This window comes from Oncorhynchus keta, chromosome 1 (assembly GCF_023373465.1).
Source record: "Oncorhynchus keta strain PuntledgeMale-10-30-2019 chromosome 1, Oket_V2, whole genome shotgun sequence".
NCBI lineage: Eukaryota > Metazoa > Chordata > Actinopteri > Salmoniformes > Salmonidae > Oncorhynchus > Oncorhynchus keta.
The window spans coordinates 67,056,087-67,075,114 of NC_068421.1; the positions used below are offsets into that span (position 1 = coordinate 67,056,087).

Consider the following 19,028-nt stretch of genomic DNA (forward strand, 5'->3'; position numbering starts at 1 on the left):
AGTAAAATGCTCTAATCATGTGTTCCTGTGGAATAACATTTCAGAATAAATCGGTAGGACAACTGGTCCCCTTGAGTACCAGTAACAATACCACAGTCAGTCCAGCAACAATCAGTAAGAGGATTAGAGACCTCAAGTCGAATTGCTCTTGATAACAGTGACAGAGGAGTTAGTTGTCACTCAGATTTCAACACGTGTAAGGGAATCTCCAGAACACTCTTCTTATGGTCAACACACATACCAATAATAAATAGAACCCTCAATTAAGGAAGAAAGCTATTAGAAGTCATGAACCATGATCACACTGTGTACGATTGGTTCAGTGCTTAGACTACTTCCGTCGTGAGGTTAGCTCCTCCATGGATAACATAGCTATGAAATAGACTTCTTCATACCTATCGCCACCACAATAGTGGAAGATTACACAATAGTGTAATAAAACCACTACAGACTCCCTCGACACCAATTCTGACTGCCCTCCAGGCATTGACCTGAAAATTACCTGATTACATCAGACTCATTCTGAACAAGTTGTAGTCTACCAGGATACTTGGATTTCTTCCCTTAACATGTTTATATGCATAAACGCATATCTACAACAGAACATCCAATTAGGATTTATGCCAGGATCACTTAAGGGTCCTAGCAAAACGCCAGCCTGGGAACAATTGAAAATTTATCCTGATGCCTTTGACCCTACAGCTACCATACTCACCAGTTTATCCCCAGAAGTCCATAGTTCACCTCTGTAGACTGCCCAAAACTAGTGCCTTACAGCTGTTATGTAGTTACCAACTTAGGATAGCGCGCTAAGCAATACCCCGCAAATTAGAAAGCCCTAGACATGACATTAAAAACAACGTTATGATAGTCATGTTGCCAAGACATTGGACGTATATAGAATACAGTCCAATTAGATGATTAACGTGTGATAACTAGATGTTGTATTTGTCTTTTGGTTATGATTTTATTAATTGTGTTTAGGAACTGATAGAGTCATAAACAACTTCCCCATACAACCATCAGTTAGTGCAGCAACGGCACTCATTTGGGAGGAAATGTAATTATATATTTCTTGAGTGTGTGTGCGTGGTTAACATCTGCCTAAGTTACTGCCCAGGTCTTCCAGTCTAGATGACCAGACGACAGGTCCGGAACGGAGATCCCCAACGGAGAACCCCAACCCAGACATCCCCTGGCAATTCCTGTGATGCTTGGCAGCTTCCAGAAAACCTACCAAGGTAGACCATCAGAGGGGGGACCGCAACAGTGGTCACCAACTGGACATCTGCTGCCCAGCCTTCGAGCTGCCTGCTTCATTCGCATAACCCTTACCCAGGTCAACCACCAGAGGGGGACCACAACGATGGTCCACAACCAGGACAACCCACAGTCATTTTTATGTTGGTTTGCAACTTGCAGATTAATGGCAAGATTGAATCCAACAAGGTGAGACTGTCATGACGTTGCCCTGTTGTATGAGGTTCATGACCCCCATAAATACCTTTCCCCCTTTTCTTTCCACCCTACAGAATGGACACTTGTAAAGCCCTTCGTTTACATAGAGTATGGTAACATCAAAAGGTTGGGGAAAGGTACAATATTTCTGTAATCCAACCAGTTGAAAGTGTCCATTGGTACTTAAAGAATATGATGTTAGATCAGTTGGTGTCTGGGACATTATATCAGATTCTAAGATTACATAAATTGTATCTTGGAAAGTCTACACATTCTATCAGATTCACATGAAATTGTTGTACAATTTAAGTGTTTAAATATGAAAATATTTGTGAAAAGATTAAATGTAATTTTAGATTCTAAATGAGAAAATTGTAAACTATGCTCACTCAGTGACCACGCCCAATTGGACAGACATTAGTTGAGAACTATGAAACACACCTTTCTCTCCCCCAATACAAAATCCTGTTGACAGAAGTCAACCTTAGTTCCCGATGACGTGATTACTGGTATCCATGCGGTAATTTCAACATGGAGGTGATGATCACCATGCTGGAAGGATGAATTTCTACTAGACCAGCCAGTGGTAGGCCTGATCACCGACAATGACGAGTGAGCTGCCAGGACAACAACCTCTCTCCCTCAATGTGATCAAGACAAAGGAGATGATTGTGGACTACAGGAAAAAAGAGGACCGAGCATGACCCAATTCTCATCGACGGGGCTGCAGTAGAGCAGGTTGAGAGTTTCAAGTTCATTGGTGTCCACATCACCAACAAACTAACATGGTCAATGCACACCAAGACAGTCTTCAAAACGGCACGACAAAATGTACTCCCTCTCAGAAGACTGAAAAGATTTGTAATGGGTCCTCAGATCCTCAAAAGGTTCTACAGCTGCACCAAGGTTCTACAGCTGCACCACCCTTGTCATAGACTGTTCTCTCTGCTACCGCATGGCAAGTGGTACCGGAGCGCCAAGTCTCAGCTTGTAAGTAAGCATTTCACTGTAAGGTCTCCACCTGTTGCATTCGGCGCATGTGACTAATAAAATTAGATTTAATTGCAGCACTCGCGTGGGCAATACACTGGACCACTGCTATTCTAACTTCCGTGATGCGTACAAGGCCCTCCCTCGCCCTCCTTTCGGCAAATCCGACCATGACTCCATCTTGCTCCTACCGTCCTATAGGCAGAAAATCAAACAGGTTGTACCCGTGACTAGGATCAACGCTGGTCTGACCAAGATTGTTTAGATCACTCGGACTGGGAAATGTTTCGGTGAGTGCATTAGAGATGTTGTATCCACTGTTACTATTAAAAGCTTCCCTAACCAAAAACCATGGATGAATGGCGGCATTTGTGCAAAACTGAAAGCGTGAACTACTGCATTTAACAGCCGAATATAAACAGTGGCCAAATATAAACAGTTTAGTTATTCCCTCCGCAAGGAAATCAAATAAGCGAAATGTCTTTAGGGTTGATAGGCCCATGGATGTAAAATAAAAAGCAGGACCCACAGGAAAACCCCACCCATTGGTCGCTCCCCACCCAGAAGATCCTCTATAAATCGTCCCCCCCCCTTCCCTGCCTGAATAATGAGCCATTTATGGGGTTCCATCTGTCGGCTTATCCCGTTTTGTGTTCGTTTTTTGAATAATCCTTGGATGTGGAAAACGTATGTGTTGTGTTCTGGAAGGTCAAGATGAGTTTTGCCGGGTGGATGAAGCCGCATCTCAGGTTTACTTTGTGTAGCTGGGATATCACTCTGTTTTAGCAGTTCTGAAATCAGGTCTGGGTTTATGCTAATCTCCTCACCTGCGTATGTCAGACCCCCGGATTCCGCTGTAAGGCGAATAATTTGCCGCTTGACTTGAAAGATGTGTATTCGTACAATCATACAGTGAGACCCATTCTGGAGAGGACCCGTGGGGTCATCAATGTTAATCAATGGCATGGGACCCAGCTTCTCCTGTCTGAACAGTTCATAGAAAAGATTGCTCATGAAGAAAGTTGTTGCCCACTTCCACACCAGTTTCAAGTCCTGTGACCCCTCACTTTGAATTCACAGGAATGATTTTTGAGTGATTCCGTTTTCTCTTTTAAGAGTTTTATTATCCCTTCCAACTTAGCTTGTGCTGTTTCCAGGTCATGGAGTTATACCTCCAGCACTTGGCTGTCTTCTGCAGAATTTCCACTTTGGTTGAATATGTGAGCAATACCAGTTATTCATTTACCAGTTTTAATTGTAAATTGAAGGCAGAGGTAATCTCATCACGAACAATCTCTCGTATAGTAGCGTCCAGCTCTTTCTGCTGACTGGTGTTCATAGCTGCCATGTTCCCACAGTTGAATTGTGGATGGGCAAATTCTAGCTGCTCGAGTGTAATAGACCTGCTAGTTATTTCTTGTCACACAATGAATGCCCCATACCTTAAAATTATGTTTAGTATTGATACATTTTAGGAAATAAGTCTGTTAATTCATAGTAATTTGCAAAAGAAAGCTACGGAAAGGCCACACGTTTCAATGCATGCCACTGGAACCGGAAAACATCTTTGTTAGTTTTGATTACATTTTCAGGCAAGGGAAGGCAGTTGGTCTGCCAATTACGCTTTGTCCTCCCTGTTCTTTTTAGTTGGCTAATTCCAACAACCTTCCAGTCACCTTCTGCTTTCCCAGGCTGTGTGTGGAGGAGTGTAATAGCCTTGGCATGTGTCTGAGTCTGCCTGGCTGGCCCATTCCCGGCCCGGCTGCCTCTCTCCATACAACCCCCCTTCATGCCCCCTCTCCTCTGTGCAGGTACGCTCTGGACAGATTGGGGTTTTGTTTTGCGACTCCCGTCTCGCGGGTCCTTCCCTTTCATCAGTTTTATTTTGGAAGGGGGGCCGGGCAACGGCATGCACCCTCTCCGGCTGTCCCTTCCTCCCACGCTGGTCCTCTGAAGTTGGAGCTAATTAGGCTTGGCGTGGGACTAAGCCTCCTGTGCAATGCCCTATCTCCTGACTCCTCCACTCCTTTCAAGGTCCTAATAAAGAAGTGACAACATGGTCTGTAATGGCCAGCAGTCACAGGGAGAGGAGCAAGAGCCAGGCTGCAGAGAGAACGAGGCTTCTACTGTATCATATGATGATTCACAGCCAGCCAGTACTGGACTCCACTGAGAACATATGTTACTTTCCTCCTCCTCCTACTGCTGCTTCTTGTGACGTGAAAAACAAAGAGCTGTATAATGCAATTGCCTCTGTTCTTGTCCCAACAATGCGGCCAGCTGATGAGGTACTTTGTAGGTGTTAAATAATATTTGTATTGTTACATACACTGGATAGGTGCAGTGGAATGTGTTGTTTTACAGGGTCAACCACAGTAGTTCAGCGCTCAAGGGCACATAGATTTTTCACCTTGTCGGTTTGGGTATTCAAACAAGTGACCTTTTCGTTATTGGCCCAATGCTTTAACCGCTAGGCAAGCTGCTACACTGTGTTTATGGATTGGCTGCAACGCTCTCAATTTATCTGTGGCTCATTTAGGTGTGTGGTGCATCCAACTGACATTCTCTTAGAATTTTTTTTTAACTATTGGAACCAAGACTTAAAAATAAACTGATGTTGGCACAAGATAAGTGTTGGAACGTAATGAACAAAATTACGGTTAACAGAAAATGATGCTTAATCCAGTATAAATTAATGTATAGAATTTATTACACGAGACAAACTTCACTAATTCTACAGCACAATCAATCAAATGTATTTATAAAGCCCTTTTAACATCAGCCAATGTCACAAAGTGCTGTACAGAAACCCAGCCTAAAACCCCAAACAGCAGGCATTGCAATTGTAGAAGCACGGTGGCTAGGAAAAACTCCATAGAAAGGCCAGAACCTAGGAAGAAACCTAGAGAGGAACCAGGCTCTGAGGTGTTGGCCAGTCCTCTTCTGGCTATGCCGGGGGAGATCATAACAGAACATGGCCAAGATGTTCAAATGTTCATAGATGACCAGTAGGGTCAGATAATAATCACAGTGGTTGTAGAGGGTGCAACAGGTCAGCACCTCAGGAGTAAATGTCAGTTGGCTTTTCATAGCCGACCAATCAGAGTTAGAGACAGCAGGTGCGGTAGAGAGAGTCCAAAACAGCAGGTCCGGGACAAGGTAGCAAGTCCAGTGAACAGGTTAGGGTTCCTTAGCCACAGGCAGAACAGTTGAAACTGGAGCAGTAGCTTGACCAGGTGGACTGGCGACAGCAAGAAGTCATCAGGCCAGGTAGTCCTGAGGCATGGTCCTAGGGCTCAGGTCCTCCGGAAGAATGAGAGAGTCATGTCTTAAGTGTAAAACTAACAATAACTCAATAATTCATACCTTCTGGGAGTAATGTCCAAAAGTTATGGGCAGAGTTAGAAAGCTGTCTGTCAGAGTTTTATGATGTATTTTTACTTTTAATCCGTCTATATGCATATTTCAAGACATGGCATATGGGGGTGCAGTGAGATACCCAATGGGTGTGCATCTCAATATTAGGAAGGTGTCCTCAATGTTTTGTGTATAGTTTTAAACACAAGTGACTGGTTACAGGATTTGAGGCATTTGACGCTGGTTCCTACTTCACAGTAGCGCTGTAAAAAATAAAATGTGTATGGTAAAACTTATCAGCCTATTTGAGTCAAGGAGAAAGCACTGAGCTATACGCAAAGACAGGATCCTTCCTGGCTAGTCATGATAGACTAAGATAATGGAGTGGTTGGACATGCCGTGAGACGAGTCCGAATGTTTGTTATGTCACAGGCTTCTGTCAATAACAGAATGGGTTCTTCCCTGATTAGTATAACGATCATCTTTGCTACCGCAGATTTTTTGAAAAATATAGCTATGGCCAACTGCAAAAGTGTTGCTATAGCTCTCAAAATCATTGCTTCCCAGAATTTAGCTGGGTTTAAGTAGAGACTACTTCATGGAGGACAATACCATGCTGACTCTTGTGCATTTAGGGATGGGGCTAAGGCTTAAGATGGTGTTGGAGCCTAAACAAAGAAGAGCTCTCTGGGGAAATGTGAAAATCTTATTAATCTACCCATCATGTACGATTTCAAAAATGCTTTACAGCAAAAGCACAACATATGATTATGTTAGGTCATAGCCAACTCAAAAAACACAGCCATTTTTCCAGCCAAAGAGAGGAGTCACAAAAAGCACAAATAGAGATAAGATTCATCACTAACCTTTGATCTTCATCAGATGACACTCATAGGACATCATGTTACACAATACATGTATGTTTTGTTCGATAATGTGCATATTTATATCCAAAAATCTCAGTTTACATTGGCTGTTACGTGCAGTAATGTTTTGATTCCAAAACATCTGGTGATTTTGCAGAAATACTCATAATAAACATTGATAAAAGATACAACTGTTATACACAGAATTAAAGATAGACTTCTCCTTAATGCAAACGCTGTGTCAGATTTCAAAACAACTTCACGGAAAAGGCACGATCTGAGAACGGTGCTCAGAGCCCAATCCAGCCAGAGAAATATCCGCCATTTTTGAATCAACAGAAGTTAGAAATACCACCATAAATATTCACTTACCTTTGATGATCTTCATCAGAAGGCACTCCCAGGATTCCCAGTTCGACAATAAATGACTGATTTGTTCCATAAAGTCCATCATTTATGTTAAACATTTAACCTTTGTTTAACTAGGCAAGTCAGTTAAGAACAAATTCTTATTTACAATACGTATTCAATCACAAAATAATACAACTTTTACATTACTGTGTAGTTTACCAGTAAAATGATCTGACGGTGATGTTGACATACTCGGTATACATATCCCGAAATAAAGAAATTATCTCACTCAATACATTTTAGTAGAAATGGAGCAAAAATAGATAAGATCTTGCTATCATGGAAATTTAAAATACCTGTCTATTTGTGGAATAATCTCCCTGATTAACTCTTTAGTCATATCCCAGTTTACCTATTCGCTTATGGTCTTGCCTACACCTAGCGACCATTTTTTTAATTGTATGAGCAAAAAATACTAAATTGTATTTGGAATGGCAAGCTAGAGAAAATAAAAAGGGCCTATTTATATAAAGAATATCAATTCGGAGGGAATAAATGATTAAATATTAAATACCTCTCACCAAAGGTGTCAGTCATGCAAAATTTATACTTCAATCCAAACTTTTTCTCGAGCAAATTAGTAAGAATGGCTCACCCCATGTTCAAGAATGGCCTTTTCCCCCATTTATTCAGATTACAACTTCTCAAAATGAAATAATCTCCGAAATATTGCTATTTTTAAAACAAGCCATCAATTTTTTTTAGCAATTTCAGTTAAATCCACCAAATAATACAACAAATATTGTGGTTAAACTCAAATATACGAATTGATTTTAAAAAATCATTATTTTTCGATTACATAATTATTTTTATTTCTTTTAAAAGGTATCATCTTTGTAAATTATATCATAAATAGGACTGGTGGAGTTATATCACACATGCAACTAACAAAGATATATGAAGATGTCTGCTCTACCAAAAATGACAACCAACTAATTGCAGCGTTACCACAAAAATGGAAGAGGCAAGTAGAAGGGGGAAAATGTAAAGGAGCTTGTCTGTTGGCCCTGCATTAAAGACCAACAAATGGTTAAAGAGTTTAATTTAATGACAAAAAATGTAGAATTGTTCAATTTAAATTATTATACAACATTTCTGTAACCAACGGAATGTTATATGTTTGGGGGATACCACCTTCCCAGCTCTGCAGACTTTGCTGCGAAGAGACAGAGTCATTAGGTCATTTATTTTGGTACTGTCCATATGTACTGTATCTTGTTTTTGGTCACTGGTCCAGGAAAGGCTGAAGAATTGCAACATTTACCTGGAAATAACTCTGCAGATAGCACTACTTGGTGATTTGAAAAGTTATAGTCAGTTGATCTATAATATAATACTTTGAGAATTTTTTAAATCTTTAATTTACAATCTGTAGAAACTTTGAGAATCAAAAGATTCAGAACTTTTGTGATGCATCACAGCACAGTTGAAAAATATATGGCAAATAGAAAGCCAATATGGATGGTGTTAAAAGATAGATGGGAGGGGTTGAATGGAGCTCAAAGGTGGCACCAGATAAGGGTGGCACAAGGTAACTCATGTCAAATATACTGTGTCCGTTTTTCTTCATTTTAATTTTAATAGTGAAGACATCAACACTATTCAAAGTAGCCCCCCTTTGCCTTGATGACAGATTTGCAAACTCTTGCAATTCTCTCAACCAGCTTCATAAGGTAGTCACTTTGAATGCATTTCAATTAACAGGTGTGCCTATAGCAGTTCATAGTTCATTTGTTTGAGCCAATCAGTTGTGACAAGGTAGGGATGTTATACAGAAGATAACCCTATTTGTTAAATATTTCTAATAATTTAATTTGAATTTGGCACTCTGCCATTTCACCGGATGTTGTCAAATCGATCCCGTTAACGGGATTTGATCCCTAAGAATTAAGACGTGAAGGTCAGTCAATCCGGAAAATGTCAAGAACTTTGAACGTTTTTTCAAGTGCAGTCACAAAAACCAACAAGCGCTATGATGAAACTGGCTCTCATGAGGACCGCCAGAGGAAAGGAAGACCCAGAGTTACCTCTGCTGCAGAGGATAAATTCAGTAGAGTTAACTGCACCTCAGACTGCAGCCTAAATCAATTCTTCACATTCAAGTAACAGACACATCTTTTTTATTTATTTTTTATTTTTATTTCACCTTTATTTAACCAGGTAGGCAAGTTGAGAACAAGTTCTCATTTACAATTGCGACCTGGCCAAGATAAAGCAAAGCAGTTCGACAGATACAACGACACAGAGTTACACATGGAGTAAAACAAACATACAGTCAATAATACAGTATAAACAAGTCTATATACAATGTGAGCAAATTAGGTGAGAAGGGAGGTAAAGGCAAAAAAGGCCATGGTGGCAAAGTAAATACAATATAGCAAGTAAAACACTGGAATGGTAGTTTTGCAATGGAAGAATGTGCAAAGTAGAAATAAAAATAATGGGGTGCAAAGGAGCAAAATAAATAAATAAATTAAATACAGTTGGGAAAGAGGTAGTTGTTTGGGCTAAATTATAGGTGGGCTATGTACAGGTGCAGTAATCTGTAAGATGCTCTGACAGTTGGTGCTTAAAGCTAGTGAGGGAGATAAGTTTTTCCAGTGTCAGAGATGTTTGTAGTTCGTTCCAGTCATTGGCAGCAGAGAACTGGAAGGAGAGGCGGCCAAAGAAAGAATTGGTTTTGGGGGTGACTAGAGAGATATACCTGCTGGAGCGTGTGCTACAGGTGGGAGATGCTATGGTGACCAGCGAGCTGAGATAAGGGGGGACTTTACCTAGCAGGGTCTTGTAGATGTCATGGAGCCAGTGGGTTTGGCAACGAGTATGAAGCGAGGGCCAGCCAACGAGAGCGTACAGGTCGCAATGGTGGGTAGTATATGGGGCTTTGGTGACAAAACGGATTGCACTGTGATAGACTGCATCCAATTTGTTGAGTAGGGTATTGGAGGCTATTTTGTAAATGACATCGCCAAAGTCGAGGATTGGTAGGATGGTCAGTTTTACAAGGGTATGTTTGGCAGCATGAGTGAAGGATGCTTTGTTGCGAAATAGGAAGCCAATTCTAGATTTAACTTTGGATTGGAGATGTTTGATATGGGTCTGGAAGGAGAGTTTACAGTCTAACCAGACACCTAAGTATTTGTAGTTGTCCACGTATTCAAAGTCAGAGCCGTCCAGAGTAGTGATGTTGGACAGGCGGGTAGGTGCAGGTAGCGATCGGTTGAAGAGGATGCATTTAGATTTAGTTTTACTTGTATTTAAGAGCAATTGGAGGCCATGGAAGGAGAGTTGTATGGCATTGAAGCTTGCCTGGAGGGTTGTTAACACAGTGTCCAAAGAAGGGCCGGAAGTATACAGAATGGTGTCGTCTGCGTAGAGGTGGATCTGGGACTCACCAGCAGCAAGAGCGACCTCATTGATGTATACAGAGAAGAGAGTCGGTCCAAGAATTGAACCCTGTGGCACCCCCATAGAGACTGCCAGAGGTCCGGACAGCAGACCCTCCGATTTGACACACTGAACTCTATCAGAGAAGTAGTTGGTGAACCAGGCGAGGCAATCATTTGAGAAACCAAGGCTGTCGAGTCTGCCGATGAGGATGTGGTGGTTGACAGTGGTGCTTAACATCAACTGTTCAGAGGAGACTAGTGGATTAGACCTTCATGGTCTAATTGCTGCAAAGATACCACTACTGAAGGACACCAATAAGAATAAGAGACTTGCTAAGAAACACGAGCAATGGAATTTAGAGCGGTGGAAATCTGTCCTTTGGACTGATGAGTCCAAATTTTAGATTTTTAGTTCCAACTGTCGTATCTTTGTGAGACGCAGAGTAGGTGAACGGATGATCTCTGCATGTGTGGTTCCCACCGTGAAGCATGGAGGAGGAGGTGTGATGGTTTGGTGCTGCTTTGCTGGTGACACCGTCTGAATTATATAGAATTCAAGGCACACTTAACCAGCATGGCTACCACAGCATTCTTCAGCGATACGCCATCCCATCTGGTTTGCTCTTAGTGGGATGATCATTTGTTTTTCAACAGGGCAATGACCCAAAACACACCTCCAGGCTGTGTCAGGGCTATTTGACCAAGAAGGAGAGTTATGGAGTGCTGCAACAGATGACCTGGCCTCCACAATTAACCGACCTCCACCCAATTGAGATTGTTTGGGATGAGTTGGACCGCAGAGGGAAGGAAAAGCATCCAACAAGTGCTCAGCATATGTGGGAACCCCTTCAAGACAGTTGGAAAATCATTCCAGGTGAAGCTAGTTGAGAGAATGCCAAGAGTGTGCAAAGCTGTGATCAAGGAATAGCGTGGCTACTTTGAAGAATCTAAAATATATTTTGATTTGAAAAACAGATGCCTCAAGTCCTCAACTGGCAGCTTCATTAAATATTACCCGTCAAACACCAATCTCAACGTCAACAGTGAAGAGGCAACTCCAGGATGCTGGACTTCTGGGCAGAGTTCCTCTGTCCTGTATCTGTGTTTTCTTGCCCATCTTAATCTTTTCTTATTTTGGCTAGTCTGAGATGTAGCTTTTTCGATGCCAGGAAGGCCATCATCCCGGAATTGCCTCTTCACTGTTGACATTGAGACTGGTGTTTTGCGGGTACTATTTAATGAATCTGCCAGTTGACGACTTGTAAATGTAGACACATGTACTTATCCTCTGGCTCAGTTGTGCACCGGGGCCTCCCACTCCTCTTTCTATTCTGGTTAGGGCCAGTTTGCGCTTTTCTGTGAAGGGAGTAGTACACAGCGTTGTATAAGATCTTCAGTTTCTTGGCAATTTCACGCATGGAATAGCCTTCATTTCTCAGAACAAGAATAGACTAACGAAGAAAGTGCTTTGTTTCTGGCCATTTTGAGCCTGTAATCGAACCCACAAACGCTGATGCTCCAGACACTCAAATTTTCTAATGATCAATTAGTCTTTTAAAATGATTAACTTGGATTAGCTAACACAACATGCCATTGGAACGCAGGAGTGATGGTTACTGATAATGGGCCTCTGTACGCCTATGTAGATATTCCATTATAAATCAGCTGTTTCCAGCTACAATAGTAATTTACAACATTAACCATGTCTACACTGTATTTATGATCAATTTGATGTTATTTTAATGGACAAAATTTTTTGATTTTCTTTCAAAACAAGGACATTATTAAGTGACCCCAAACTTTTGAACGCTAGTGTATGCACACACTACCGGTAAAAAGTTTTAGAACAGCCACTCATTCAAGGGTTTTTCTTTATTTTTTACTATTTTCTACATTAAAGCAAGTATTTTCTACAGTCTAAAATAAAAATAAATAAAAACATTGGAATGAGACGATGTGTAGAACTTTTGACTGGTAATGTATGTACAGTTGAAGTCGGATGTTTACATACACATTATCCAACTACATTTAAACTCAGGTTTTCCAAATTGCTGACATTTAATCATAGTAAAAATTCCCTGTCTTAGGTCAGTTAGGATCACTACTTTATTTTAAGAATGTGAAATGTCAGTATAATAAGAGAGAATGTATATAGTGTGATTGGGATCATTGTCATGCTGAAACACCCAGCCACGTTTCATCTTCAATGCCCTTGCTGATGGAAGGAGGTTTTCACTCAAAATCTCACGATACATGGCCCCATTCATTCTTTCCTTTACACGGATCAGTCGTCCTGGTCCCTTTGCAAAAAAACAGCCCCAACGCATGATGTTTCCACCCCCATGCTTCACAGTAGGTATGGTGTTTTTTGGATGCAACTCAGCATTCTTTGTCCTCCAAACATGACGAGTTGAGTTTTTACCAAAAAGTTATATTTTAGTTTCATCTGACCATATGACATTCTACCAATCTTCTTCTGGATCATCCAAATGCTCTCTAGCAAACTTCAGACGGGCCTGGACATGTACTGGCTTAAGCAGGGGGACACGTCTGGCACTGCAGGATTTGAGTCCCTGGCGGCGTAGTGCGTTACTGATGGTAGGCTTTGTTACTTTGGTCCCAGCTCTCTGCAGGTCATTCACAAGGTCCCCCCGTGTGGTTCTGGGATTTTTGCTCACTGTTATTATGATCATTTTGACCCCACGGGGTGAGATCATGCGTGAAGCCCCAGATCGAGGGAGATTATCAGTGGTTATGTATGTCTTCCATTTCCTAATAATTGCTCCCACAGTTGATTTCTTCAAACCAAGCTGCTTACCTATTGCAGATTCAGTCTTCCCAGCCTGGTGCAGGTCTACAATTTTGTTTCTGGTGTCCTTTGACAGCTCTTTGGTCTTGGCCATAGTGGAGTTTGGAGTGTGACTGTTTGAGGTTGTGGACAGGTGTCTTTTATACTGATAACAAGTTCAAACAGGTGCCATTAATACAGGTAACGAGTGGAGGACAGAGGAGCCTCTTAAAGAAGAAGTTACAGGTCTGTGAGAGCCAGAAATCTTGCTTGTTTGTAGGTGACCAAATACTTATTTTCCACCATAATTTACAAATTAATTAATAAAAAATCCTACAATGTGATTTTCTGGATTTTTCTTTCTCATTTTGTCTGTCATAGTTGAAGTGTACCTATGATGAAAATTAGAGGCCTCTCTCATCTTTTTAAGGGGGAGAACTTGCACAATTGGTGGCTGACTAAATACTTTTTTTGCCCCACTGTATATATATAAATAAACAATATCGGTCAAAATCTTTAGAACACCTACTCATTCAAGGGTTTTATTTAAATTTGACTATTTTCTACATTGTGTAATAGTAATGATGACATCAAAACAATGAAACCACAAAAGTGATAATCAAATTATATTCTTCAAGAGATTCTTCAAATAGCCACGCTTTGCCTTGATGACAGCTTTGCACACTCTTGCCATTCTTTCAACCAGCTTCACCTGGAATGCTTTTCCAACTCTCTTGAAGGAGTTTCTACATATGCTGAGCATATGAATAAAAGCAACCATATATTAGTGGTTATGATGGGGTATAGTGGTACTAATCTTACGAGACATCTATAAATTATGTTCTTGAAGAATCAATTGATAAATAAATATTTTAAGTTAACATTGAACTATTCTTAATATTGCAATTTGTACCTGCATGGTAGTCTCTAAACTGTTTAGCTGAATTAAGGATCACAGTTGTTATCGTTCGTAACAGAGCTAGTGAGTTCTGAATCTATGCCGAAATGGTAAATTTACTCAGACATGTAGGGTTAGGGCTGTAATAACTTGAGAAAGACAGAAGTCTGCTGTGTGTGTCTAGCATAGCATGTTGGTGTGCTGTATGTTCCTTTCTGTGCAGGTGGCCCGCTTTAGGATATCACCTGTTGTGCATGTGCCACAATGCAGCTAACAATAGCCCCAAGTTATTATTTTGTTTGTTCATCCCAAACTATCCAAATTAAATGTATTTTGGAAAGGGGGTAAAGCAATTTTTGTGTTATGAATAGATGATTAAACACAACATATTCTCCTTGCAGGAGTTCTGCTCTGTTTTACTCTACATTTTACACAGGTGTATGGGGCTGTTGACATTAGTTTTTCTTGCTGCCTGCCACAAACACTGGGATTCTATCTGTTATGCCATTGGATAAGGTTAAGCTGTGTCAAAAAGTACTGTTGGAGCAGGGTCATTCTATGTGACAGCTGTGGTCAGGATATGTCTGGGCCTTGAAAGGCATGAGAAAGATTGATAACCATCCTCAGCCTTGTACGCATCTGCAGGTCTGACTGAGATACCTCTTTGAAAAGCAAGAGATATCAATTTCTCTCGCAGGTAAACAAGGGATTTGCAGTAGCTCCTGGCATTGTTGAGTTTCATTGGTAGTGTGGTGGTGCATCTTATCTGAAGGGAAATCAGTTCAGACTTAAGTTCATATCAAGTGGAAATATCCCATGCATACAATTAAACACTGCTTCATTTTAGTATTGTCAAAGAACATCATTACTAACACCCAGTTTGAGAATGTATGGATGAAATAGGTGAAGCTCAGCCAGGTATAATGAACACTGACTGATCATTTCTGAGCTTGAGTATTTACACAGAGAGCCTCCTGACCACAAGTACATTTCCAGAGCCACCTATCCAACATCTGCATGATTACAACTGTCAGATGGGAGTCAGATGGGAGCCTTTCCCAAAAGTCTGACTGAAGTGGCTGAATTCTAATTCGCTCCAGCTAAAAGCACCTATTTGACGCACTTCCTCCAGACTCTATTCTGGAGGTCAGGTGAACAGGTTGGGAGTGGAGAGTGTTGTTCTGAGGTGTAATCAACAACACATTAGAGGCGTGGCACTGCCATGACAGCTCCTTCGTGTTAGCAAGGTGGCATCAGGTAGAAAATCCCTCCAGCTGGTGCTTATAGCTTCAGCAGCTCTTCTCTTCTTCCCTCTCTGCACTGGGAAATACAGTCATCTGTAACCTATGTTCTGTCTACCATATATCATATCTACAGTGCTCTAACAGTAGAAGAAAGAGGAACAGCTCTGTGAATCCCAGTACTAATAAGTGATCATAGAGGGTTATGAGGGATGCTGGGGCTAGTGACTAGAGCCCTGGTTGAATTATGGCTGTGTAATCAGTAAAGCGCACAGACACTTCCTTGTCTCAGCCAGTCACTGAGCTCCCTGCATAGTGCTGCCCTCTCCCCTTGGCCACGCCCAAGTGAACAGACATTGGTTGAGAACTATGAAACACGCCCTTCTTTCCCCCAGTACAAAAGCCCGTTGACGGAAGTCAACCTCAGTCCTTGATGATGTGAGGACTGGTGTCCGTACCTTTTAAAATGGCTAATTTCGACTAGACCAACCAGAATACGGTACGCGCTGATTATGGCAACTTGGTATGAATTTTGAACGATTATTCACTAAAGAAGAAGTGATACATCCTAGACGTCGAGTTATCAGCTGCAGCTGTAAACGTAGGTGGCCTCGGAAAGGACAGACAATCTCCAAAGAACGACAGGGAACTTTAACATACAGTGCCTTGCGAAAGTATTCGGCCCCCTTGAACTTTGCGACCTTTTGTCAAATTTCAGGCTTCAAAAATAAAGATATAAAACTGTATTTTTTTGTGAATAATCAACAACAAGTGGGACACAATCATGAAGTGGAACGACATTTATTGGATATTTCAAACTTTTTGAACAAATCAAAAACTGAAAAGTTGGGCGTGCAAAATTATTCAGCCCCTTTACTTTCAGTGCAGCAAACTCTCTCCAGAAGTTCAGTGAGGATCTCTGAATGATCCAATGTTGACCTAAATGACTAATGATGATGAATACAATCCACCTGTGTGTAATCAAGTCTCCGTATAAATGCACCTGCACTGTGATAGTCTCAGAGGTCCGTTAAAAGCGCAGAGAGCATCATGAAGAACAAGGAACACACAGGGCAGGTCCGAGATACTGTTGTGAAGAAGTTTAAAGCCGGATTTGGATACAAAGAGATTTCCCAAGCTTTAAACATCCCAAGGAGCACTGTGCAAGCGATAATATTGAAATGGAAGGAGTATCAGACCACTGCAAATCTACCAAGACCTGGCCGTCCCTCTAAACTTTCAGCTCATACAAGGAGAAGACTGATCAGAGATGCAGCCAAGAGGCCCATGATCACTCTGGATGAACTGCAGAGATATACAGCTGAGGTGGGAGACTCTGTCCATAGGACAACAATCAGTTGTATATTGCACAAATCTGGCCTTTATGGAAGAGTGGCAAGAAGAAAGCCATTTCTTAAAGATATCCATAAAAAGTGTTGTTTAAAGTTTGCCACAAGCCACCTGGGACACACACCAAACATGTGGAAGAAGGTGCTCTGGTCAGATGAAACCAAAATTGAACTTTTTGGCAACAATGCAAAACGTTATGTTTGGTGTAAAAGCAACACAGCTCATCACCCTGAACACACCATCCCCACTGTCAAACATGGTGGTGGCAGCATCATGGTTTGAGCCTGCTTTTCTTCAGCAGGGACAAGGAAGATGGTTAAAATTGATGGGAAGATGGATGGAGCCAAATACAGGACCATTCTGGAAGAAAACCTGATGGAGTCTGCAAAAGACCTGAGACTGGGACGGAGATTTGTCTTCCAACAAGACAATGATCCAAAACATAAAGCAAAATCTACAATGGAATGTTTATTTTTTTAACCAAAAATAAACATATCCAGGTGTTAGAATGGCCAAGTCAAAGTCCAGACCTGAATCCAATCGAGAATCTGTGGAAAGAACTGAAAACTGCTGTTCACATATGCTCTCCATCCAACCTCACTGAGCTCGAGCTGTTTTGCAAGGAGGAATGGGAAAACATTTCAGTCTCTCGATGTGCAAAATTGATAGAGACATACCCCAAGCGACTTACAGCTGTAATCACAGCAAAAGGTGGCGGTACAAAGTATTAATGTCGTTCCACTTCATGATTGTGTCCCACTTGTTGTTGATTCTTCAAAAAAATACAGTTTTATATCTTTATGTTTGAAGCCTGAAATGTGGCAAAAGGTCGCAAAGTTCAAGGGGGCCGAATACTTTCGCAAGGCACTGTATCCACTCTTCAACACTACGACCAGAAAGATTCTTCAAAGGACAATGGCGATTTCTACTGGGTAAACCAGTCTTCCATCTTTAACCCATCTATCGAAGCGCAGCTCAGAGTAAATATATATATATTGCATTTTACTTTTCCGGAATGGGCTGTTATTGGAATGCATAAGATTCTTATATTCACGGTAGCATAGCATCTCAAGGTCCAATAGATACCCAATCCCTTCGTCCCTTAGTCTTCCCGCTCTTTCCTTCAAACCCAACCTTTGTGTAACCAGCCGTCCTATCGGGTTAGCCCACTATGGGCTTTTCATGACATGATTAGTAATCAATGTATGATCTATCCTGTGTATATACAGTTGAAGTCGGAAATTTACATACACCTTAGCCAAATGCATTTAATTTCAGTTTTTCACAATTCATGACATTTAATCCTAGTAAAAATTCCCTATTTTAGGTCAGTTAGGATCACCACTTGATTTCAAGAATGTGAAATGTCAGAATAATAGTAGAGAGAATGATTTATTTCAGCTTTTATTTCTTTCATCACATTCCCAGTGGGTCAGAAGTTTACACTCAATTATTATTTGGTAGCATTGCCTTTAAATTGTTAAACTTGGGTCAAACATTTCAGGTAGCCTTCCACAAGCTTCCCAGAGTAAGTTCGGTGAATTTTGTCTTATTCCTCCTGACAGAGCTGGTGTAAATGAGTCAGGTTCGTAGGCCTCCTTGCTCGCACACACTTTTTCAGTTCTGCACACAAATGTTCTATGGGATTGAGGTCAGGGCTTTGTGATGGCCACTCCAATACCTTGACTTTGTTGTCTTTAAGCCATTTTGCCACAACTTTGGAAGTATGCTTGGGGTCATTGTCCATTTGGAAGACCAATTTGCGACCAAGCTTTAACTTAACCTGACTGATGTCTTGAGATGTTACTTCAACATGTTTTTTCCACCTCATGATGCCATCTATTTTGTGAAGTGCACTAGTCACTCCTGCAGCAAAGCACCCCCACAACATGATGCTGCCACCAGTGGCTTCTTCCTTGCTGAGTGGCCTTTCAGGTTATGTTGATATAGGACTTGTTTTACTGTGGATATAGATACTTTTGTACCTGTTTCCTCCAGCATCTTCCCAAGGTCCTTTGTTGTTGTTCTAGGATTGATTTGAACTTTTCGCACCAAAGTATGTTCATCTCTAGGAGACAGAAGGCGTCTCCTTCCTGAGCGGCATGACGGCTGCATGGTCCCATGGTGTTTATACTTGCACACTATTGTTTGTGCAGATGAACGTGGTACCTTCAGGCATTTGGAAATTGCTCCCAAGGATGAACCATACTTGTGGAGGTCTACACACACACAAGGTAGATGTCCTAACTGACTTGTCAAAACTATAGTTTGTTAACAAGA

General features: G+C 41.3%; 1 protein-coding gene and 1 long non-coding RNA gene across 4 annotated transcripts in view; both read left to right on the forward strand.

Moving 5' to 3' along the window:
• The window catches only part of LOC118391451 (uncharacterized), a 63,499-nt gene extending 61,714 nt beyond the window's left edge, over positions 1–1,785 (forward strand). Inside the window, exons 3-4 of one of the 2 annotated variants that reach the window (XR_004827143.2) lie at positions 1,110–1,449; positions 1,533–1,785. This is a non-coding gene — a long non-coding RNA (uncharacterized LOC118391451). Of the gene's footprint in view, positions 1–1,109 lie in introns of both variants that reach the window. The other variant, XR_004827142.2, reaches the window with a different exon arrangement.
• LOC118391440 (neuroligin-1-like) overlaps positions 1–19,028 on the forward strand; it is a 275,657-nt gene that overhangs the window by 198,907 nt on the left and 57,722 nt on the right. The window lies entirely within an intron of this gene.